Source organism: Petaurus breviceps, unplaced genomic scaffold (assembly GCF_028583685.1).
Source record: "Petaurus breviceps papuanus isolate PSGF00001 unplaced genomic scaffold, PetGlider_PUasm1.0 90740, whole genome shotgun sequence".
In the NCBI taxonomy this organism is placed as follows: domain Eukaryota; kingdom Metazoa; phylum Chordata; class Mammalia; order Diprotodontia; family Petauridae; genus Petaurus; species Petaurus breviceps.
In genome coordinates, this window is record NW_027187330.1 from 11,004,954 (window position 1) to 11,029,530 (window position 24,577).

At 38.8% G+C, this 24,577-nt stretch overlaps 1 pseudogene; it reads left to right on the forward strand.

The window, feature by feature from the left end:
* The first annotated feature begins 20,737 nt into the window (after positions 1 to 20,737).
* LOC138145490 (R-spondin-1 pseudogene) lies at positions 20,738 to 21,759 on the forward strand (annotated as a pseudogene).
* Positions 21,760 to 24,577: the final 2,818 nt, after the last annotated feature.

A 24,577-nucleotide genomic window follows, 5' to 3' on the forward strand; every position in this document is an offset into this window, starting at 1 on the left:
GGTATTTTGCTTCCACCTGGATATAAATTTAGTTCTTTCTAGTTCTTTCTCTGGATGCACGTTTTTCTCTCCATCATGTATCTTTTGGGATTGACTTATATCCCTGCATTGTTGAGAAGAGTCCAGTCTATCAAAGTTGGTCATCACACATACGTTGTGTCTGTAATTGTGTACAAATTCCTCCTGGTTCTACTCTTCTCACTCAGCATCAGTTCTTTTAAGCCTCTCCAGGTAAATATGAAGACTGCCTGCTCCTCGTTTCTTATAGCACAATAATATTCCATAACATGCATATACCACAACTTGTTCAGCCATTCCCCAATTGATGGACATCCCCTTAATTTCCAATTCTTTGCCACAACAAAAAGAGCTGCTATAAACATTTTTGTACATATGGGTCTTTCTCCCATTTCTATGATCTCTTTGGGATATAACCCTAGGAGTGGTATTGCTGGATCAAAGGGTATGAAAGTATTTATAGCCCTTTGAATATTAACTTTAGAAGAAGAAAAAAAAATTATCAGAATAATATCTATTGATTCAAGATTGAAATTCTTAACATTTAACAAGGGGTTTAACATTTAACAGCAAATTTCTGGGCAAAGTGAATATTCTAGTCTTTATACCCAGCATCATTATCTTCCAGTAATTGGAAATTTTATCTTTCATAAACATATAAGGTAGTATGTAGTTTCATTATTTTGCCTTTTTTTGACTAGCAGATAGGGGCATGTCAGGGACTTTGGAAGATGCCAAACAATGTACAATTTGTGCTGAAGCATAGAGAGAATAATATATTTAGAAAAAACAACAAATATTCACTAATTTTCTACTTGATTCTGTCACATGCTTAAATCAACAATGTGTGTGAGCAAATAAGGGGGAAGTTGGATTGGCCAGTACCTTTAAATGGGTATTTTGATCTTTCTAATGTCAGAAATAATGGAGGACTAAAATAATGATGTTTTTATTCAAACCTTAATAAGCATCACTTTTCTCATTTCTACTTTCTGCCACTTTCTATTTTAGAAACTGAAGTATGTGTCGAGTGTTTCTGCTTATGAAGAGAAGGAAGCATGGCGTAGTTGTCATTATACTACATATTTGAAGGCATACAGTGAATAGTATAGATATTGTTGTACGTTAGAGAAATTGAGGATTCTAAATAAACCCAAATGACAGAAAAGCTGAAATGTTTAAAGGTGACTGGGGAGGAGAGAAAGGGATGGCAGGTGGCTTTTTCTTTAGAGCACAGAATAGCTGACCATTAGTGAATTGGTGGAAAACCCATAAATTATTGTAGAATTATAGGACTTTATGTTTGGTTGGCAGGTCATATTGTCCAAAGTTTTCTATTAGACAATAATAAGAGCTGAAAGGCAGTTCTTTGCACAGCCATCTGAATGTGAAGTACAAGAATTGAATTTTTATAGCAGATAAAAGAGGAAGGGAAAGCATCACATGGGAGAGCAGTGAGTTTCAGGGTGTCTGCTGAGGTCCAGACTTTCTTGAGCATAAAAAGTCAGTCATCCTGAAGCTACTAAAACAAAGGAAAATTAACTGGTAAGTGCTGGATATAGGGATATAAGGAAGGATATATAGGGTCTCCTCTAATTAAAAATTCAATGAACACTTCAGAAAAAATAAGCATGATTCTATTCTGCCCTCAAAGATCTACATTGTAGTAGTGCACTACAATATCTTCACAGAGAAATTATATATATATATGTGTATATATATGCATACATATATACATACACACCACACATACATATACATATACATTTACGTGTACATATACACACAAATTTATACAGATTCAAATATATACCTATGTGTAAGTATATACATATTCCTATATATGCATGTATACATATAACACATATATGTATATAGTAGATGCCTAGTATACATATAGCCTATATATGTATATACGTATATATTAAAACTATTTATACTTTAATAACTCAAAGCTGCACTAAGATTTTTGGAACACCTTTTAAGGGTCTGTCTGTCTCTGTATCTCTGTATGCATCTATGTATAGATATATAGAGAGATATAGATAGATAGATAGATAGGAAAAGGGAATGGAAGAGAATTAGCATTTATATAAGGTCTACTATGTGCCAGGAACTTTAGCAATCACTTAATAAATATGACCTCATTAAAACAGAAAAAAATAGGTCTCTATTTAGCTAGATTGATAGACAGATATTGAGAATAACAGCTGAGGGAATCATATAAGGCCCCTTGCATGAAATAGATTTTTCTTTTTTGCTTTTTTTGGAGGGCAATTGGGGTTAAGTGACTTGCCCAAGGTCATGCGGTTAGTTTTTGTGTTAAGTGTCTGAGGTCAAATTTGAACTCAGGTCCTCCTGACTCCAGGGCCGGTGCTCTATTCACTGCACCATGTAGCTGCCCCCTAGAGCTAGCTAGGAGCCCCCACAACACCCACCAAATACCTTTCTACCTTTTCTTTTTTAAGGTTTGGTATATTCTCTTCATATCTTTGTTCCCATCTTTTATGAAGTTGTAGGTCACTGTCCCTTCTCTTCAGTTAGTTCTGTACCTGACTTAAACTTTTCTTCACCCTATCTCCTGCCCCCTTGAAAAAAAATCATCCCTCCTTTACATTTTCAACTCACCTCAGTCTCCAGTCTGTCTCAACCATATTGAGGGGTGGTCATCTCTTAAATCTTCCACTTCCCAACTTTAAATAAATTTGTCCCAATAGTTGAAATTCCTAGTAATTCATCCTATATCTGTTCTTTGCCCTTATCAGTATCTCTATTCCCTTTACCCCTCTGTACTTTCTCAGATCATTACTTCTAGTGTGACTTCACTCTCCTACTTTTCCAATCACAACCCAGTAATTGCTCATTTAAACTTTGTGCTGTCCTCTACTGCTGCCTTCCTTTCCACCCTAACCTTTTAGACTATTGTCTTGCTAATATTTAACTGTATTTTACTTCCACCATCTGACTCCTCAGCTACCTCTCACAAAATCGCAAAAATAAGGTAGCAGAAATTCAACAACTATGTTGACTAATCAGTTCCCATGGGTTTAAGTATCATCTCTAGGCAGATGATTCACAAATTTACACATCCAATCCTAGTTTCTCCACCGAATTACATGTAGTCTCACAGCTCCAAGTACTTTTTGGATATTCCAAATAGGATATGCCAGAGACATCATCAACTCAACATGTTTAAAACTGAACTCATTGTCTTTCCCCCTAAAACCTACCTATTTAAAATGCCCTTATTTCTATTGAAGGTAATCATTTCTATAGTGTCTCAATCTAATAATCTTGGCATAGTCGTTGAATTCCTGATTTGTCTTTATTTTATCCCACATAATCCATCAGTTGCTATGTCTTGTTCTTTACTATCTTCGTAACATTACTCTCATCCAACCCCTTTTCTTCACTGACAATGCTGTTACCTTTGTAAAAAGTAAGTAGAGAGACTAGGTGACACAGTGAATAGTGTGCTGGGCCTAAAGTCAAGGAGACCTGAGTTAAAATTTTGTCTCAGATAATGACAAATAGTATAACCCTGCACAAGTCATCTCCTCTTTGTTTGTCTCAATTTCCTCAACTGTTAAAAGGACATAACAACAGCTCAGAAGGCTCTACCACAGACTGGGTACAAATCGTTCATAGAGACATATGGAGTGGAGATGTAAATTACCTTACACAGATAAGGTGGAATTTGAACTCCCATATTTTCTCACAAAAGTTCGTATGCTCTCTTCCCAAGGAATTAACTTTGGGCTGATACTGTCAGGAAAATTTCGTGGAGAGTGAGATCTGCATTGGACCTTCGGGGATGTTGATGTGGGACAGAGGATAAGTGAGACAGAGAAAACTTTGTAGGTAAAGTTTCAAAGTTGTGGAGCCCTGGTGGTATAGCAGATTTTGGTGAGCACCTTCCTCCTCTAGTCACCATTCAAAAGCTCAGACCTCATTCTCAATCAGAACTGCTAGCATGCTGAACTCTGGCCTCCCTCAGCCATTCATTCAGGTTGATTTTACTTTCCCCTGGGCTTACTTGTCTCTGTATATCATCTCTTAATCTCCTTCACACAACCTTTGGCTAAAAACTCAGAACTCTGTATTGCAGGGCAGTGATGACACCTGCCTTGCAATTCAATGCAAAGGACCCTTGGGAGCTCTGGATAAAGACTAGGCTGGGGAAGAAGGCTCAGTTCTTGGTCAGGTTGCTATGCAACTGCTCGACCAAACTATCTTGCTCCAATTTTCTGTTCTTTTGCACTTCAGAATTATTGTTTAAGTTAAATGCCTTGCCTTTGATGGCAGTAGGTGCTTTAAAATATTCGTCTGGACCTGGTTCTATGAGGGTAGGGAATTCTCTCTAACTGCCGAATGGTCTCTCCTCTCTAGTTTTATCTTAAGAGTCTCCCGGAGCACAGAAAAGTGAACGGCCTTGCTCATAGGAGCAAGGCCAGTGCATCTGAGAGGAAGGACTTGAGACCAGGCCTTACTGGCACTCTATTGATTATGCTGCATTGCCTCTCAATAATTGCTTGATTCAGTAACAATAATAGTAATAATAATAACATTCATGCGAATCTTACTGTTTGCCAGGCATTAAACTGAGCACGTTATAATTTGATCCTCAAAACAACCCTGTAAAATGATTACTTCCATTTTACAGATGAATAAACTGAGGCAAAGGGCAGCTAGATGGTGCAGAGAATGTAGTACTGGATTTAGAATCAGGAAGATTCATCTTCATGAGTTCAAGTCCAGTCTTAGAAACTTAGTAACTGTGTGACCCTGGGCAAGTCACTTCACCCAGTTTGCCTTAGTTCCTCATCTGTAAATTGAACAGAAGAAGGAAATGGTCAAATACTCCAGTGTCTTTGCCAAGAAAACTCCAAAATGGGTACAACTGAAACATTTTAACAACAGTAACAACCAAACTGAAGCAAACAGAGGTTAAATGACAGGGTCACATAGTTGATAAGTATCTGAGATCTTATTTGAACTCAGGTCTTCCTGATTCCAGGCCAAGAATTCTATTCATTATACCACCTTTTGTTACTGATAGTCAGTTGTTTCAATTGTGTCCAACTCCTTATGACCACAATTGGAATTTCCTTGACAAAGATAGGGAGTTGTTTGCCATTTTCTTCTGCAGCTCATTTTACAGATGAGGGAACTGAGGCAAATACAGTTAAGTAACTTTCTCAAGGCCACATAGATAGGGTCTAAGGCTGGATTTGAATTCAGATCTTCCCTAACTCCAGGCCCTGTGTTCTACCCACTGTGCCGCCTAGTCACCCAATAAAGCCAGCAATAAAATAAATTTATAAAGGCAGTCTGAAAAGGAAGAAGAAATGTCTTTAGACTATATGGATTTAGTATATTCCCCAGATACAGACAGAACAAATAATAAAAAGAATGGGGAGAAGAACAAACAAGCAGAAATGATGTCAGCATTAAAGAGAAGGTGGTGAGCAATCACTGAAGGCCCTCTGCTGTGGAATGGTGCTCCATGAGGTTTCTTGCTATATCACTAGAGGAAAATAAAAGAGTATAGAAAGGTGACAGGGGAGTTTGCTGTGTGTACATTAAGTGATGCTTTTTTTTTTTCCTTTACTCTGACATATCAGGAGGGGGATGTGGTTTTGGATAGAGCATCGTGACTTGATAGTTATGTGGGAATTTTGGAAAGCCACCAAATCTGTTGTGATTCTGATTCCTCCAAAGACCTGACATGTTTTTAAGAGCTTCACTAAAGGGACTCTTGGTCACTAAGACTGTCACATTTGATGACCAAGGCCTTTTATATACCTGATCATGAGTCTCAGGAGATGAATTCCTAGAAAAAGTGAATGAAAAATACTATGTATGTGAGCTTCTGTCCTTCTTTTGCTTGTATCCATTATGCTATTTGACAGTGATGCACCATGGGAAAAGCACTGAATTTGAAGTCGAGAGAATCCTTCCATGTTCAAATCTTAACTAGTTTTTTTTTTTTTGACACGTAACCACAGGTCAGTCACAGAAGAGGTCCTAGGATGTGGTTGATACTTCTTTATCATCAAATAAAATACTTAGAAATTCTGCTTAGGCAAAGAATCGATCTCATTCTGAGGAGTATTAGCTCTACAAAGGGAAAACTTAAGGCTTTTAAACCTCACTGAATCCCCACCGTGAGCAATAGCTCCTGATAACTAATAACACTACCTCTATCTTGAAGCCATAAAAATCTATATTTAACCAAATAAAGTCATAATGGATATAATAAAAAGGGAACACTATACTATATTTTATCCTAATGAAACCATCTTTGGATATTCTACTATAGTTTCTGTAATTATCAGCATAACCTTTGAGAAAAAAGGAGATGTGTCTGGCAGGCAAGTTTTTCTGTTTTTTTTTTTCATTAGTGTTGTTGTCAGAGCCAAAGTTTTGTCTCCATATCTCGAGCCAACAAGATGGGCATTCTGCCATTTTCCAGCATCTGTGGACAGACACCAAAGCCTGAGGGTTGACCACTCTTGCAGCTACAAATGAAGAGCTGAATAAGCCGGCATTTTTAACAGCAATATGGAGGGAATTCAATCACAGAGGTAATTGATATCTCCACTGAAGAGGAGAGGGTTCACTTATAACACTGAATATTATGCAAATGGATTTTGAAATGAGACAAAGGGATTTAAGGGGATCTAAAGGATATATGCAGAATTCAAGGGAAAGCCACTGATGGAAATTGTTAGTGAGTCAGAAAGAGATAATGAGACTACAGGTAAAAAGTCAAAAGAAGAGATTAAGGGCATCATAGAGAAAAAAAGAAAATGATACATTCAGCTAGGTACTGGCAGATTTCCCCTCTGTATATTAGCCTCACACTCAACAACCAGGAATTGTCTTAAATGTGTTCACTTAAAAAGGAATAGGGAGTAAATAGTAAGGAAGGAAGCTTTACCTAGTCAGGGAATAGATGAGGTTTAGGAAAAAAAAACTATTCAAGGAGAGACAGACTTATGAAGAAGTTGTTATAGAGATGAGAACAGTGTCAGCATATCAAACAAGTGAAGGGAGAAATGGGAGGGAATGGCCTAAATTGATCAGGGCAGTGAATTATAAAATTAGTTTGCTGAAAGGGAGAGAGGGGGAGACATGAAGACAAGTCAGAGGGAGAGAGGAGAAAACAAAGAGAAGTAAGAGAGAGGAAGAGAGGAAGGTAAAAAGAAGAGGGGAAAAAAGTGAGGGGGGAAATATAACTGGAAAGAAGAAGAGTAAGGGGCGAAGATATGAAGAAAATGAGAAGATGATCACTGAGGAGGGGGAAAGGAAAATATTTTAGAAATTATAGCAGCAAACACCCTGGATGGTAAATAGTAAAATTAGAATACTGTATCTAGTGGAACAAAGGGAGGGAAAGTTCATTTGAATTGCATTCACAGAAAATTTACAGAGAATAAGATGAGCTTTAGTGAAGTAAAAGGTGCTAGAATAAGGGAACCATTAGAAACAGAGTTGGCCTTAAAGACAGAGGACCTAGGTTCAAATTTCACGTTTTATGATTCAGTTTTTAATTTTCAAATGGGCCCATTTAACAAAACAAATATTGATGCCCCTACCAGCTCTGGATCTAGAAGCCAATATAAAATATCAGAATAATTTAGGGGAGCCAATATATAAGTATGAATTGATTTAAATGCACAATTTATTTTCTTATCAGTACTGTGAGCCCTAGATGTGGTCTAGTCTATGGAAGATTATTTAGCTCACAGTTAGGTTATAGAGAAATAATGTTATATAGTGTTATTAGTTTTCCAGCTCTCTTAATTCATGTTTCTAATGCTTAAGGGATTCATCAGTGTGGACCCTCTCTCCACCAATGCGACCTTTTAAAAAGTCAGCTCTGTGGATAAAAAAGCTCAGTTAAGCCAGGGCTTGATTGGATCTGTATTCTCATCAATTCTCCAACAATGCACAGTTTGACCCTTCTATGTCTGCCTATTTTATGGGCTTCTTATCTATGTTCTCTCATAAATTCAACAGAGAGAGGGATTTGCCAATATACGATAGCATTTCCATTTCTTTCCATTCTCTTTATAGTACATGGACCATTGTGATAAAAACAAACAAAAAACCAAAACTATTGTCCCTTTCTAGGGATGTGTCTCTTCATCCTTAGGAAATAGACTCATAGTCCATTGCTATGTCTGGAGCCTTTCCAGCTTGACAGAACCTGCCAAAGCTGGTGTTGGCAATATCTTCAGAAATCTATAATCATCTCTATGACATGATGAAACTGCAAAGGGGTACTTAAATGGAGAATTTAATCAACAATGTGCTAAAAAAGGAATCTATCTATCTATATCTTTATATATATATATATATATATATATATATATATATGAGAGAGAGAGAGAGAGAGAGAGAGAGAGAGAGAGAGAGAGAGAGAGAACAAGAAAGAGCAAGAGAGAGCTGGAAGGGACTTTTGAGGTCATCTGTTCTTAATCACCTCATTTTACAGATGAGGATACTTAAGCCCAATGTCATATGGGTAGTAAATATCCAAGGGATATTTGAATCCAGGTCCAATGACTCTTGATCCAGGTTTTTTGTGCACTGTATCATGAAAACTATTTTGAAGTTCATACTTTAAAAAAAATATTTGTTTTTAGTTTACAATATTTATTTCCATAAGCTTTTGAGTTCCAAATTTTCTCACCTTGCCCCTCCACAAGGTAGTGTGCAATCTGGTATAGACTCTATGTATACATTCATATTAAACATATTTTCACATTAGTCATGTTGAAAAGAAGAATAATAATCAATGGCATGAACCACAATAAAGATGGAACAAAGCAAAACAAAACAAAAAAAGAGAGAAAGTATAATATGCTTCGATCTGCATTCAGACTTTGTAATTCTTTCTCTGGATGTGGACAGTATTTTCCATCTTGAGCCTTTTGGAGTGATCTTAGAACCCTGCACTGCAAGATAATACTTTTTTTTCCTGCTTTTTGGAGGGCAGTTGGGGTTAAGTGACTTGCCCAAGGTCACACGGCTAGTTTTTGTGTTGTGTCTGAGTCTAAATTTGAACTCAGGTCCTCCTGACTCCAGGGCCAGTGCTCTATTCATTGCGCCACCTAGCTGCCCCAAGATAATGCTTTTTAAACCATATGTGTGAATGGCTTTTATTATTGTTGTTGTCTGAGGAGTTTTCATGCATCAGGTATTGGCAGACTGAAGACCCCCTGTACCACTCTGACTTTATGATAAGAAACACATTTTTTAAAACACCTAATTAGAATTATCCTGGGACAAGTCAAAGCAAATATACCCCAGCTTCAAAAAACATTAAAAATGAATTTATTCTGCAACAGAATTAACCCCCTCATAAGAATAGAAAAAAGAGCTCATGACCTCAAAGAAAAAAACAAAAACAAACTTAAAACAGAGAAGCTATGACCTGGTATTAAGAGTATGTATCAGAAGAGGTGTTATGTTAAATGAAAGAGAATTGTGCAATCTTTTTCCCCGGAGAAGGAAAAAAGACTATGAGGAACATTTATCCTGCTCTTATGTTTGAGTGGAATGCTAGGCTTAAATGTGTATTCTTATCCTATAATAATGTGAGTTTAGAGTCAATTCCTAACGAACAAGGTTTTGCTAAGTGCCTTGGTAGACCTGGAGTTAAGTTAATCTATGGCACAGGGCATCTAGCTGGAGATAATAAGGAATGTGTATCATTTCCTGTGACAAATATCTTTTCCTGAAACAAGTGCCTGTGCTGAACAAAGCACCAGGCTAGGAGATAAAGGGTATACCAATGTGAGGGAGGAAGAGCACTGGGTTAAAATCCTGAATTCACTGTTTAATGGTCGTATATTCTAGAATGAATCACTGAAATCTTTCTGTACCTCATTTTCTTACTTGTAAAATGAGGGGAGTTGGAAGAGAGTACCCCTCCCACCTCTAATAGCTCTAAATCTATGATCCTATATTTAAGAAGGTATGATCATTGTGCTTGATGAGTTAATAGCATACTTGGAGGAACAAGAACCATCCATATGAAATATTAAAAGAGTATTTGCTTAAATGCCAAGCTGAATGATGCTAACTTGAAGTACTCATTCCTCTACCTAGAGATACATTAATAAAAAATTGATTGAGGTTTTTAAGCGGAAGCAGGACAGCCACTCACTAGGGATGCTATTGAGGGGACTGATTCATATTGTCAGTCAAGAAAAACCCCTGAATTATTTTCCACCCCTAAGATGCTATGAGTGTAGGCCAAGGGTTTTTAACATAGGACCCACTGAAAAATGCCCTCTTCCCCTTATCAAGGGAGTCTGTGGATAGATTTTTTGGGGTATATAAGTTTGGACATGGAGAAATGAATGTTTATTTTCACTAACCTGTAATTAAAATTTAGCATTTTCTTTAATTATGTAAAAACATTATTCAGAGAAGGGATCTGTATTCTTTCTCACTAGTGGGCTAAAGAATCCATGAGCCAAAAAGGTTAAGAACCTCTGATCTGGGATGGTATCCAAAGTGAAGATTCCCTTTTCCTACTACGAGTTGTATTTTTCTAATCTTTCCTACTGTATAATGAGTCTGGCTCCCTTGTTTCTTGGGTTCTACATTCCTTGAGACCAATAAAATGTACCACAGATTAGTTATATGTCAATATCTCCCTCCATCTAAGCTGTTCCAAGTCCAGGAGAAGAAGATGATCAATATAGTTTTCTGTCTGTCTCCACTCTATTTTTTTAAGGGATGATTCTCCCCAGGAATGGTAGAAAAGAGAGCATTAGAAACATCCTCAATCCAAAGGCAGTCAGAGTTATTAGACCAATTTGCCTAGTCAGTGCCTTCATCTACTTTAAATTCCCCAGCAACTCACCAAGAAAGGAGCCACTATGGGTGAAAGAGATATAATTGAATCCAACTCTCAGTCAGTGATTTTGTTGTTGTTGAGTCATTCAGTGTGTCCAGTTCTTTGTGATCCCATTGACCATACTGTCCATGGAGTTATCTTGGCAAAGATACTGGAGTGGTTTGCCATTTTCTTCTTTAGTGGATTAAGGCAAAGAGAGGTTAAAGGAGTTGTCCAAGGTCTCACAGCTGGTAAGTGTCTGAGGCCATATTTGATTTCAGGTCTTCCCTGACTCCAGGCCCAGCAGTCTATCCACTGAGTCACCTAGCTGTGACCTAGTCCCTCAGCCTCTGATATCTATTAGCAATTCTTTGAAGTGTCCCAGGCAAGCTTATTCTTTTGAATAGCCTACATGTAGTTCAGTAAATACTTTTCTGGGGCAGTCAAGAAAACTTAAAAGTATGTAGAACTTTGAGTTAGATAATTGAAACAGTAATCATTTAAAATCAAACTGACTTAGATGACAGGCATTTAAACTTCTGGGGGAAAAAAAGAAAACAACTCTATGCCATATTTCTGGCTTTTGCTTTTTAAGCTTAAGCTAATAAACCCCAGCCAAATGACCCCTTGAGGATAAATGTTCTCCAGGCAAACACCATAAAGTTCTGCCGATGAACATATCTACCCTGTCACAATAAAACTGTTCAGAGAAAATGTTCTCCAGTTAAAAGCCACAAAATGCATAAGATCCAGGAAGGAGTAAATAGGCCATCTTCTCAAAAACTATAATCAGGCTGGGAGCTATGAATAAACTGGCCCCATTTCAAATTTGATTTACCTTCCTTGCCATTTATGTAAGTCACCTTTTGATGTTAATTTTCCAGCCTTGTACTGTCCTGGCACTGAGAGCCTAAGTGGTGAAAATAAAGGAGTGATTAATTTAAGAGAGAGAAACATTACATTATAAACACTGGAGGCTTTATTTTTTTAAGTTCCCAAATAATTCTGATCTGCAGAATGTGAGCAGGAGGAATATCCATATAAGGAACAAACAGCGACCCCTAATTGGTAAGTCATAAATGATTTAACTGTGTTGCACTGTGCAATGGACTCCTGCTCCCTCCCCCCCCCCACCCCACCTAGTGTGTGAACCTTGCTTATGGCAGGAGCAGGGGAAGGGGAGAGGCAAGGTTTCCTCATCAACTGACTTGCTGCTGAATCTAAAAGTGTTATCATCATGGGTTGATTAAGGAGGTTGTTGATTTTAATTGGTTGAGGATAGATTGAAGAAAATGTCTTACTAAGGCACAAAATTCCGGCTAAAGACAAGATGGTTTTCTTCTCTTGATAAGAAAAGGGAATGTGATGGCTTCTTTTTAAGCTTCTTAAGCATAATAATTATTTAACTGTGTATCTGTATCCCACCACATAAATACAATTACTGGCACACAGTAAGATGTTCATTACGTGCTTGTTGATTGATTGATTTGCTCAACCACTGAAACGAGGGACGATCCAAGACTCTGGTTTACATCCTGAGGCATCCAGGATTCCTGCCTGGGCTAGATATTCCATATAGATGCAGCGTGGCACACTCCATTCCAATTCAATAAACATTTATTAAATTGTATGCTAAATGTTGTTGTTCAGTCATGTACAACTCTTTGTTGACTCCACTTGGGGTTTTCTTGGCAAAGATTCTGAAGTGGTTTGCCATTTCCTTTTTCAGCTCATTTTACAGAGGAGGAAACTGAAACAAACAGGGTTACATGATTTGCCCAGGTTCACACAGTCAGTAAGAGACTAAGGTCAGATTTGAACTCAGGAAGACGCATCTTCTTGACTTCAGGTCCGGCACTCTAGTCACTGTGCCACCTAGCTGGTGCTAGCTGCTCAGGGTACAATTAGTCGAAAGAAAGATAGACCCTGCTTTCAAAGAGTTTATAATCTACTAAGGAGTGATAACATACAAAAGGAGGCAGGGAAGGGGTGGTGGACACATAAGGGGGGACCTAGCATAGAGTATCTTGTTCCATGGAGTTAAAACCAGGCAGAGCAATAGATGCAAAGAGTTTTTTTTTTCTGCCCTCTAAGTGAAGGCACTTGGAAGAGTTTAATATTCTATTCACCAGTCCTCCAATCCTATGGAAAAGGAAGCCAAGGAAGATGATGTCAATCAAGGCTTGAGTTAACAGCAAGGTGATGAGATTAGAAATAATGAGCTTATTCTGGGAGGGACATCTTATTCTCTGGAGCTGACACCAGGCTTAGCACAGGGTTGAGTGAGTTGAAAGACCAGTTACTTACCCTCTATAGGAATTTGGTATTCTTGCCTCCTGCCCTCTAATCAGTGTGGCATAATCCATTCTTGCCCTCTTATCACAGGAAAGAAGAGGCTGACAGAGAATAGAGGGTCAGCCTTAGAGACAGGAAGAAATGAATTTTAAGTCCTGCCTCTGACATGAACTGGTTCCGTCACCTTTGAGTCCTTTGAGTTTCAGTGCCCCTAGGAAATTCTCTAAATCAATTAATGGCATGGGGAAGATAGATGGTGTAGTAGATAGAGCACTGGGCTGGGAGAAAGATCAGAGTTCAAATGTGACCTTAGATGCTTACTAGCTGTGTAACCCTGCTCAAGTCACTTAAGCCCTCCCTGAATAGAATTGGAAAAGAAAATACTGCTAACCACTTTAGAATCTTTGACAAGAAAACCTCATGGAGTGTTATTCCATGGGATCACAAAGAATCAGATGTGACTGAAGTACAAAACAATAACATATAAATGACATGGGACAATTTGAGTTTATAAGTTATCAAGGTGGTGGTAGAAGGTCCTCATACAGATGTAATAAAAAATCTATGTTTAAAAAAATCATCGATAATAACAACTAGAGGAAAATTACAAGGCACAAATCTCTAAGTTGGTCCTTATGGCTTAGTAAGATGCTGTGCTCCTTTGTCTAGGACTGTGAAATTGGCAAAGATTCATTATTTAGGTTTTAAACTGACAAGAAAAAGCAAAGCAACTTTTTTTCCAATTGTATTTTTATGTTTTTCATTGATTATTTCTGTCTTTTACATCACCATAGTATCCCATGCATCCCTCCTCCTCCCCCTCCCCGAGGACCATCCCTTATGAAAAACAGTATACTTTTAGAGATAAAAGAAAAATCAACTGACCGATACATTGAAAAAGTCCAAAAACATCTTCAATGTGTAGCACCTGTGGACTCCCACTTCTACAAAGAGGCATAGTGGGGGTGTTTTCTCATCTCTCTCTCTCTCTTTTTTTTTTTAAGCAATCGGAACTTGCTCAAGGTTACACGGCCAGTTATTATTTCTGGGTGTGGTGTTAAGTATCTGAGCCCAGATTTGATCCCCAGGTCATCCTGATACTGGAGCCGGTGCTCTTACTTGCTGTGCTACCTGGCCGCCCCTCTCATATCTCTTCATTTGAATCCCACTTGATCTCCACAATTTTGTTACAATTTATTTATTTTTTGGTGTGTTGTTATTTCCATTTTCAGTGTGGTAGTTACAACACATATTGCTTTCTTAGCTTCACTATTTCACTCTGCATCAATTCATATATCATGTTTCTCTGTATTCATGACATACCTCATTTTCTTATAGTCCTTGCTCCAACAGACTCATCTACATTTATTAGTGGTTCACATAAGCCACTTGCTATGATGGTTTCAAAGGTATGGATTTAAATTCTTTGGACCTCATTTGCATTGGCATCAGTGGCCACCATTACAGTAAGCATCTTGCTTCTGTGATTGTCCAGTTGGTTCATGACTCTGTCATAGCCACAGTCAGGCCCACCTGGCAGCTACTAGCCCAGCAGATACAAGGGTGCTTAGCTCCCTTTGAAAGAATGAGTTTTACTTTCATCAAGCCAGTAGTGTGCTTTTTAATGTACAGGGAAAAAGAGAGGCTATGCCAAATATAAATCATTTGAAGGTACTGTGGTTTCTTAGTGCTGACCAAGTTACTCTATACCAATATATCATCTTTACAATAGTGATGAAAATACCCGTTTCTTGTCTTATAGGGCTGCAATGAATATAAATGTAACGGCCTATTAGTGAGGGTTTTTTTATGTAGAAAGTATTATTTCAGAATAGGGAAAATTAATGACCCAGTGACATAAATTATCCCATTCAACTCTATGTTACTAAACAAATCTAATAATCTTCATCCTTTCAAAAACAACTTTACCTCTTCTTTGCTTCTTAGCACCCTCTATAATATATTGACAATTCTCATTTTACAAAATTCTTGCTCACTACACAAATGCTCAAATTTAACTTTAAAGAATTTTGAAAGAAATCCATATTCCCCTGCCAAAACCTTGTAACTTTGAGGGGATGTGAATGTACAATGTTCACATGTTCTCTCTCTGTCTCTGTCTCTGTCTGACTGTCCATCTCTCTTACTCTCACTCTTGCTCTCTCTCTCCATCCATCCTCCCCTTTCTCTTTCTCTCCACTCCTGCCTCTTGGCCTGACCATTCCTGATTCCCCACCAACACCAAAAATAAATGAGCCCTCCAAATGAAAGCAGAATAGACACAATGGAAATCACCACTTGACATCACAGGATCAGATTGGGGCCTTGGCTTAAGATCTTTATATGCTCAGTCCACCTACTGTATATCTGTCCTCTATGTCTGTCTTCCCTCTGTCTATTCTTGCTTATTCTCAACTATCTGTAACCCTCTCTACTCCCCACCCCATATGTCTGCCCCATTCTCATCTCGTGTTCTTCTTGAGTCTAACTAGGCCCCTTGTATCTGGCTCTACCTTCCCCTGTTCTTGCTCTTGCTGTCACTTTTTATGTCTTTCCGCCTTCCCCCTATGAACCATATGCCAGCCCCCTCCCTCCAAGGGTTCTTAGACACCTTCCATCCTCCCTCACTTGCCTTCCTCCCTTTGCCCTATATCTTTGGGAAAATTCACACTATAGTATAAATTGCTTTAGACAGATGTTTGCAGAACAATCCACATGTGAAAAGTGAGAACTGTCTGTAGTTCCTTCCATTTTAGTGGCCCATGTTCTGGTCTGAAATTGATCACTTTCTAACCGCCTTACAACCTTATGAGTAACAACCTGTACAAATATGTGTATCCATAATATAGTGCCCATTGGAGAGTAAGCTAGTGTATTTATCCATACCCCATTGAAATTTATTCATTTATGCTTTTACTTTTATTAAATTTAAAATCTATTTTTAATATGAGAAGCTAGGATAAATCTTATACTATATAATCTTCTAAGGAAGGACAATAAGAAAACTGCCAGGAGGGCTGGTAAATACAGACTCTGTTGTTTTCCTTCTTCCTTTAATGGGAGAAGAAAAATAATTGGAGGATGTATTTTGGCTATACCTTTTTGAATAGTGTATCTCTAGTGCATTCTTGCATATAATTGACCTCTGGTATTAGACTTTTAGTTATAACCATCAGATTAAAAGCTGTTTAAGCTTGGACATTTCTAATTTCTAATTGTGTCTTCCAGATAGGAACTAAAGAGCATGACGTGAATAAAAAAGACCATTTCAATTTTCTTAATAATTTAATCCAGTAAGTATTTATTAGGCACCTTATTATGTGACTAGAAAATGAGTTGGATTGATTTCCAGCAGTTTATTAGTTCTCTACCCTTTCCAGTAATAAAATATCCAAAGAAAACATATAAGGTGTATCCTGTCCCAACTGGGGTATACAACTTTTCCCTTTATCCAAATCCTATCAGATTTACTCATTGTGAAACTATGATTTGTGTAGACAACGTATACCAATATTTTTCAGAATGTTAGAGTTGGATGGGAAGGACCTTAAGCTATCACATCCAATAAGACCTGAATAGTAATTCTCCTTGCAGTGTTCTCAAAAAGTTGTCATTATAATTCCTCTGGAAGCTTTGTAGGGAAATGGAACCCATTAGCTTTTAAAGCAGTCCATTCTTGCATTATTCTTTGGCCAAATTTTGTTTGCCAAAGAGAAATTGTTTTTATAAATGTAAAATGAGAAATACTTTCTGAATAGCATAAGGGGATAATATCAATAGCTGTATTTCTCACTTCTCCCAGAAAAGGAAAGGTACACCAATTTATACAAATTCTCTTACAGCCTCTTGAGGAAATAACTCAGTATCTAAATGTCTCTTTTTCAGTGAAACACCTCTGTCACTTAAATTGTAAACTTTTAAAATGAACCATACCTGTTACCACACTACTTGTCCTACAACCACAATCCAGCCGAAGTTTCCTTCTTCCATATGCCCCAAAGTCTTGGGGTTCCATGGCAGTCTAGACACATGGATTACATCTGAAACATTTATTAGCTCTGACAAATAACTATGGGGATCAGATCCTCCCAGAACATGGCCTGCTTTCAATTTCTGCCCTTATTATAGTCCATTATATTCCTTTACCTTGACTTTCTCCCCTGAGACATATAGACATCACTCTATCTTGTTCCTTACTTATGAAGTTCTATTCCCTCAGACTCTTGGAAGTCTGCCTTCATTATCTTTTTCACTAATTTTACATAATCTTATTTTAACTACCTCAGAAATCAGATGCATGCAGACTTTCTTCATCCTCACGTTTATATCTGTTTTTTTTTAATTTTTCATGCTTGTTTGGTTGAGTGATATATTCAGAGTCAACATCTTTTCACAGCCTACATTTCCTCTAGATCAAAGATTCTTAATCTTTTTTTTTTGAGTCAGATAGCTCTTTATCACTTTGGAAATGCCTAGAGACCCCTTCCCAGAATAATGTTTTGAAATGAATAAAAATTATTACATAGGATTAAAAAGGAAATATATTGAAATAAAGATGTGATATTTTCCCTTCCAAGTACATGGATCTCCTAAAATCTATCTCTGGAGTATTCAAGGATCCATAGGTTAAGAGCATTTCCTCTAGATGGTCTCTCAGATTCCTACTAAATCTAGGAGTATGTAATTTTATGAAAAGTTGTCATCAATTCAGATAGCCACTTAGAAAGCTGTTATTACAGTTTATTTGGGATTTCAGGATTTTATTTAAATTGAGATTTAATGTAGATTTGGGAGAAGAAAATGTGGAGGGGGGTAGAGGTGAGAATTGTTGATGAGGTTGAATTATGGTATCATAGATAGGATCATAGATTTAGGGGAAGAAAACATCTAAGAGAACCATATCATTTTACTGAGGAAACTGAAGTCTAAAGATGTTAATTAAATACTTTGCCCAGAGTCTCAGAGGCAATAAATAGCAGAACGTTGCTTCAAACTCAGGTCCTTTGGTCCCAAACCTAAGGTTCTTTCTGGAATTTGACTAATGATTGAATGAAGAGGGTGACAGAGAAGCAAGAGTCTTCTTGTCAGGAGACTTGGCATTATAAGTCTGATGTTGAGTCTCTAAAGAAGGAGGAATTATGGGAAGAGGAACAGGTTTTAGCATGAAGGTGATGAGTTTAGGGACATATTGAGTCAGGTATAGCATTGTTCACTAGGATAGGCTTACATGCAGTTCAAAATATGACTGAATTCACATGTGTTTATGTTTCTATAACATGTATTTGCAGAAAAGTATTCATTACCCCATCAGGAAAGGGGGTAAAACACTCTTCAGTACAACTTTATATAGATCAACTGGTGACCCTCTTTGAAGTAGTGAAGTAAGTATCGTGATACAGCTATTGATATTGATAAAAAAAACATTCTGCTCATTTCTGCCCCCCCCCAAACTACTTTGGAATAGTTTTCTCCCTGCCTCTTAACTTGGAATTCTTGTACTCTTCATGGATTGATGGTCAGTGCCCATTGTTGTTTAGGAGGCACTTTGGGAACACACTCTCCCTATTCTCTGCTTGAGTGGGTTTCAACTTAAGCCCAGGACTGAGTTCTAGCAGGCAAAACATTTTATAAATAATGTCAAAGAAACTTGTTCTTAAAAAAATGAAAACACATAAAACAACCACCTACAACACCCTATTCAAATTGTCTATATTTCTGTTAAACTTGGTTGATTTCTCATCTGTCATTTGTCTCAGGCTCTAGGAAACTAATTTAATCTGAGGTAAAACTTTCACAGTTGTGAGACTTGTTCACTCCTTAATGCAAACTGGCTAGTTTTGGAGTTTAATATATCCATAGAATTGTGAAAGGTAGAAAATCACAATATATTCCTTGAGTTTGTGTAATAATGCTTGCAATTGTCAGGGATTTTCAAGACAAAACAAAGCCAAAACTGTAAGTTGGACAGGAAAACCTGACACATATCTCTGCCCCCACTATCCCACCCCATTATGTTACAGAAGAACCAAGAGGTGTTAAATGACTTGCCTAAGATCACAGATAGTAATAATCAGTGACAGGATTTGAACCCAGATCTTTTGACCAAGAGTGTTCTTTATGCTATATAATATTTTCTCCTAGTAGATGATGGTTCAAGTTCTAATTCTATTGTATGACCTTGAACAACTTGCTTTTCATTACTGTATCTAGATTTCCTCATCTTTAAAATGAGGTCAAACTGGATGACCCCTGAAGAACAATATATTGGAAAAAGTTCTGATTTGTTGCTAAAGCATCTGGGTTCCAGTCTTATCTCTGCTATTCATTAACTGTGTGATTTTGGGTGAGTAACTTTACCTCAAAAAAAAAAAGAAAAAATAATAAAAATAAAAAAAACCTTTAACTCTCTGGGCCTCAATTTCCTTCTCTTAAAATTAAAATATTGAACTGGATATTCATTCCATTGAACCATTTGGTTTATTTCTTTGCCAAATCTATGCCCCATGATATTTCCAAATTTAATATGGCTTGCCTATTGTATTCACAAACTGGCAAATATTCCTTCAGAAAATTACAGGTTTTATTTGCCCCCATCCTTTTGACTTTTAAAAAATAAGTATCTGCATATTGTATTTAAAATGATTTATTTTTCTTGAATTTTTCATTCTAAATATTGGACAAAAAGTTTTCATGCTACAAATAGAGATATCAAAAGGGGAACTCAGATTGAGCAATTTGGGAGCAGGAGGAGCTGAGCCTAGCTAAGTGGAGGAGAGGAAGCGTGGGAGGCTAGGCACAGGGAGCTGGCTGGCTGTGCCCCTCGCCCCCTCCTGGCCCCTGCCCGGGCCCCTGTCCTTGCCTTCAGGACTGCATCAGACAGAAAAGAATGGCTGGGGCCCAAGCATAGTAGGATTTTGGGGATGTAGCAGCAAGCACCCCGGCGTTCCCAGGGTGGCTGCTCACACAGGTTCTTGGATCTGCTTTGTTAAAGGAAAGCAACTCAAAATGGGTTAACAAGCTTACTTTAATCAGTCAGACATATATTGTTTACCTTGTTCAGGGGAAAAAGGTCAGCACCTCGAACTTCAAAGTATACAGGCAGAATTATCAAGACAGAAACAGATCAAGTAGACAGATTTCCAAACTGTCCAACCATTACATCCATACCAAATCAACATCTGGGTTTTTCAAAGTGGGGGGGGGGGCCTGGACAACGGCTTCCCAGAATACAGAAAAAATCACAGAACACTTCTCAAAGTGAGCCCCCAAAACAAAGCCTCAAATCAGGGTTTATATACCCTTCTCCTGGCTCAGAGAATGTAACAACCTTATTGACTCACTGGCCAATCAAGAAGTATCTACTGAAAAACAAGCCTCCCACCCCAGGCTTTAGGTGCACTTTAGCCTAGGGGCAGGGAAGATCTTCCAAATTTGCATTCCCATTACAGGGGATCACACAACCAACCGAGGTTTCAGTTTGGTGTGACTGTGCCTTAATGTCCCAGCAGAAGTTATAAAGCAGCTGTCCTTGGATGTGATGGCATCCCTCTTGCCACCTCTCCCCAAACCTCCCAAGTGGGGAAGACTGCTGAATTCCCTATAGGGCAGACAGCAGAGCTGGGCCTCCCCTGCCCATTTCCCTCACCCACTGAGATTATGGTAGCTGTGAGCGATGGTCCAGACCTGGGACCTACCTCGCTGACCCAGCTCTGCAGCCACTAGCTGGAGCCAGGTGCCCCCAGACCACGCTGCCTTCCAGGGGGCCAGGAGCCAGGAGTGACTATGCGGCTTGGACTGGTGGTGGTGGTCCTCACTCTGAGCTGGATGCATCTTGCTGGCAGCAGAGGAGGGTTGAAGGGGAACAGGCAGAGGCGGATCAGCACAGAGAGAAGTCAGGCCTGCACCAAGGGCTGTGAGCTATGCTCGGAGGTCAACGGTTGCCTTAAATGCTCCCCTAAGCTTTTCATCCTGCTGGAGAGGAATGACATCCCGCAGGTTGGAATCTGCCTGTCATCCTGCCCTCCTGGATACTATTATGCCTACAACCCTGATATGAACAAGTGTATCAAATTCAAGATTGAGAACTGTGAGGCCCGCTTCAGCCACAATTTTTGCACAAAATGTAAGGAGGGCTTATACCTTCACAAGGGCCACTGTTACCCAGCCTGTCCTGAGGGCTCCTCAGCGGCCAACAGTACCATGGAATGCAGGAGTCCTGCACAATGTGAAATGAGTGAGTGGTCCCCATGGGGGCCGTGCTCCAGGAAGAAGAAACTCTGTGGTTTCCGGCAGGGTTCAGAAGAATGGACACGGCTTGTGCTACAGGCTCCCTCTGGGGACCGTTCGGTCTGTCCCAGCACTAAGGAGACCAGGAGGTGTACAGCGCAGAAAATTCCATGTCCTGATGGACAGAAGAGACGGAAGGATGGGCAGGCCGAGGGGAGATTGCCAATGGGAGGAAAAGCAGGAAAGAAAGCAAGGAAGTCCGCCTGGGCTATCCTCCTAGGCGGAAGGGACAGCAGCAGCAGCAGCAGCCACCTCCAGCACAGCACCGAGGGACCGAAGGTCCCATCACACCTGCCACCTAGAGGAGACTCTAGGCCCTGGGCCTTGGAAACAAGAAGTCAATGCTGCTATGTATATAAGAGCTTTACTGAAATGGAGGACTGCTGCATTGCATATTCATACACGTACACATCCGTGCACTCATGAGGCATGTACATGTATGCAGACCAGATACATTAAAACACCTATAAAAGGCAGCTATATACCCACCTGTTTCTACAAACATACCATGTACATACAGACATAAGTCCAGCATGCACATGTGTGTGTCCCACCACCCACCTAGAAAAGGCAGGCATGCATTCACAAACCCATTCTTATTTGTACGTGCCATGTATGTGCAGACATAATTCCCAGACGTGCACATATGTACACACATACACTCGTAAAAAGGAAGGCATATGCATATGTATATGCAGGTGTAAACATGGACAAGCTGGCATGCAGGTGTCTGCACTGGACAGACACGCATCCATATACCCCTCCATGTGTGTTAGGCACACATATGACCAGATATTTAGACAGACATGTACATGTATCCACAGGCCTCAGACCCATATTGTACCCACACACATACTACCAGACTATGGAGCACATGCTTCTAAAAGCAGGAGAAGGGAAAACTTCCAGAGCCACTGCAGACCCTTGGACTTGGCTACACGCAGAGGTGAGGAGGGCACAGAGGGACACCCCCTTGGCTCCAGCAGAAGCTGAGCTGAGAACACTCATCTGAGAAGGTTCTTCAAAAGCAATTTTTTTTGGAGTACTTTCCTTGGTTGTGACCTGTCAGCCAGCCTGAAGTGTGTGGGCAGCGATGTTGGCTGAAAAGACAGACGGGGCCAGGCTTGCCTGCCAGGTAGAAGCTGAGGCTCCCTAAAGGTTGGCCCAGGAAAGGTTCACCTTCTCCCTTGTCCCATGTTTCTGGATGTAAGACTTTCTCTTGGAAGAATTTATGTTAAATGTCCATGGTATGATGTCAGGGGAGACCAGACCCTGAAAACTCCTTAAAAATTTATTTCAAATTAAAAAATAAAAACTACCAAAAAAAGGGGGGGGGGACTCAACCAAAAAGCTGTATTAGACAAAATTCTTCTTACTGTCAATCAACATTAGTGCTTATTATATGCAGTGCATTGTTCTAAACACTTACTATATTGTCATTTTTCTAAGTTCTGGGTAGACAAAGAAAGGCAAGTATGCACACACAAATATTTTTTTGTCTTTAGGAAGCTTACAGTCTAATGGAGGGGACAATATACAAATAATAGTGCATATAAGATCTATATATTCTAAATGGAAGGCAGTCTCTTTGGGAGGGAGAGAGGAAAGAAAGATTTTCTTTGGTAGATAGAATTTGAGCTGACTCTTGGAAGAAGGGAAAACAAGAGGTAGAGGTGAGGAAGAAGACCCTTCCAGGTATGGGGGAGGAGGAAGGGGGACAGCTACTTCCATTAAAAGATCAAGTATTGTATATGAGGAACGACAGCAAGTAATCGAGTGTAGCTATATTACAGAGTGCATGCAAGGGAGTAAAATATAAGTTGATTGGAAAATCCAGAAGTAGCCACCTGTGAAAGGCTTTAAATGCCAGGGTATTTTATATTTGATTCTGGAAGTAATAAAGAGTCCCAAGAACTCCTTGAGCTTGCCGGTGACATAAATAGACTTACACTTAACCAAAGATCACTTTGGCAGTTGAGTGGAAGATAAAGTAGAGTAAGAAAGACTTGAGGCAGGGAGACAAATGTAATTTGCTTTCATAATTGTCCAGGAAAGAAATGATGAGGAATTTCAACACGATGATGGTGATGTCTACAGTAAATGTAGGAAAGAAATTTAGGAAGAAATAGGATAGTGACTTATCCCTGGACCATTTCTCTGTGTTCCCATGAAAAATCTGAGAATGAGACAATAGTAGTAATATTAATAACACCCCTCAGAATCCAACCCATTAACTCCATTGTCCATGAAATCAAGAAATAACTAGCAAGCTAGAGTAAGGCTATCCAGGGTTATCAATAGTGGTTTTCTCTCTATAATTGATGTTTTCTAAGATTTTTATCTTATTTTAAAGGCCTAGAAGAAACTCTCAAACTCTCACATTTTGAACTGTGGCAATACCACTGTTTGAGTTTGTACCTCAGTCTGCATGATACAAATACTCCTTATAGTTAAAGAAACTGATTATGTACCATAGGTTTATAAGTTGGCCCTATCAGAAAGTATTGTGATCATCAGATTGATACTAAGGATGGAAGTGTTCATATTCCTCCTATTCTTGGTACCACAGAATAGCATGATAATTGGGAACAAATCAGAAGTGCCAATTCTCCAACTACTGGTTTGATTTATACAATCAGACTACCTGGGAGATTGGTGTTGTTAGTATCCGCATTTTATAAGACAAAGCTGAAGTTGAGAGAAGTTAAGTAACTTGTCCAAGGTCACACAGCTAATATATGTCTGAGAAAGAATTCAAATTCAGATCTTTCTGATTCCAAGTCTAGCACTCTATTCATTATTCCACCTAGCCTCCAAAAATCTGAAGAAGGAAAAGTTAAAAAACCTTACATTGCAGCACAACTTACCCTAATGGAAAATCGATAAATTCTAACTTGTGAAATAGTGTCTGAAATGATTTTGAAGAGGGTATGGGAATCCTTAGAATTTGAGACAGAATAACTTTTTTAGTTTGATGATGTAAATCAAAGCAGAAGTCCAATTTAAATCAAAACAACAATTTTCTAAAAGCTAGAAATTTCTATCATGAACATCTTAGGACTTACACACAAGAATACAGTCACTGCCATGATAATGATCCTAGGATAAAAGATACAGCTA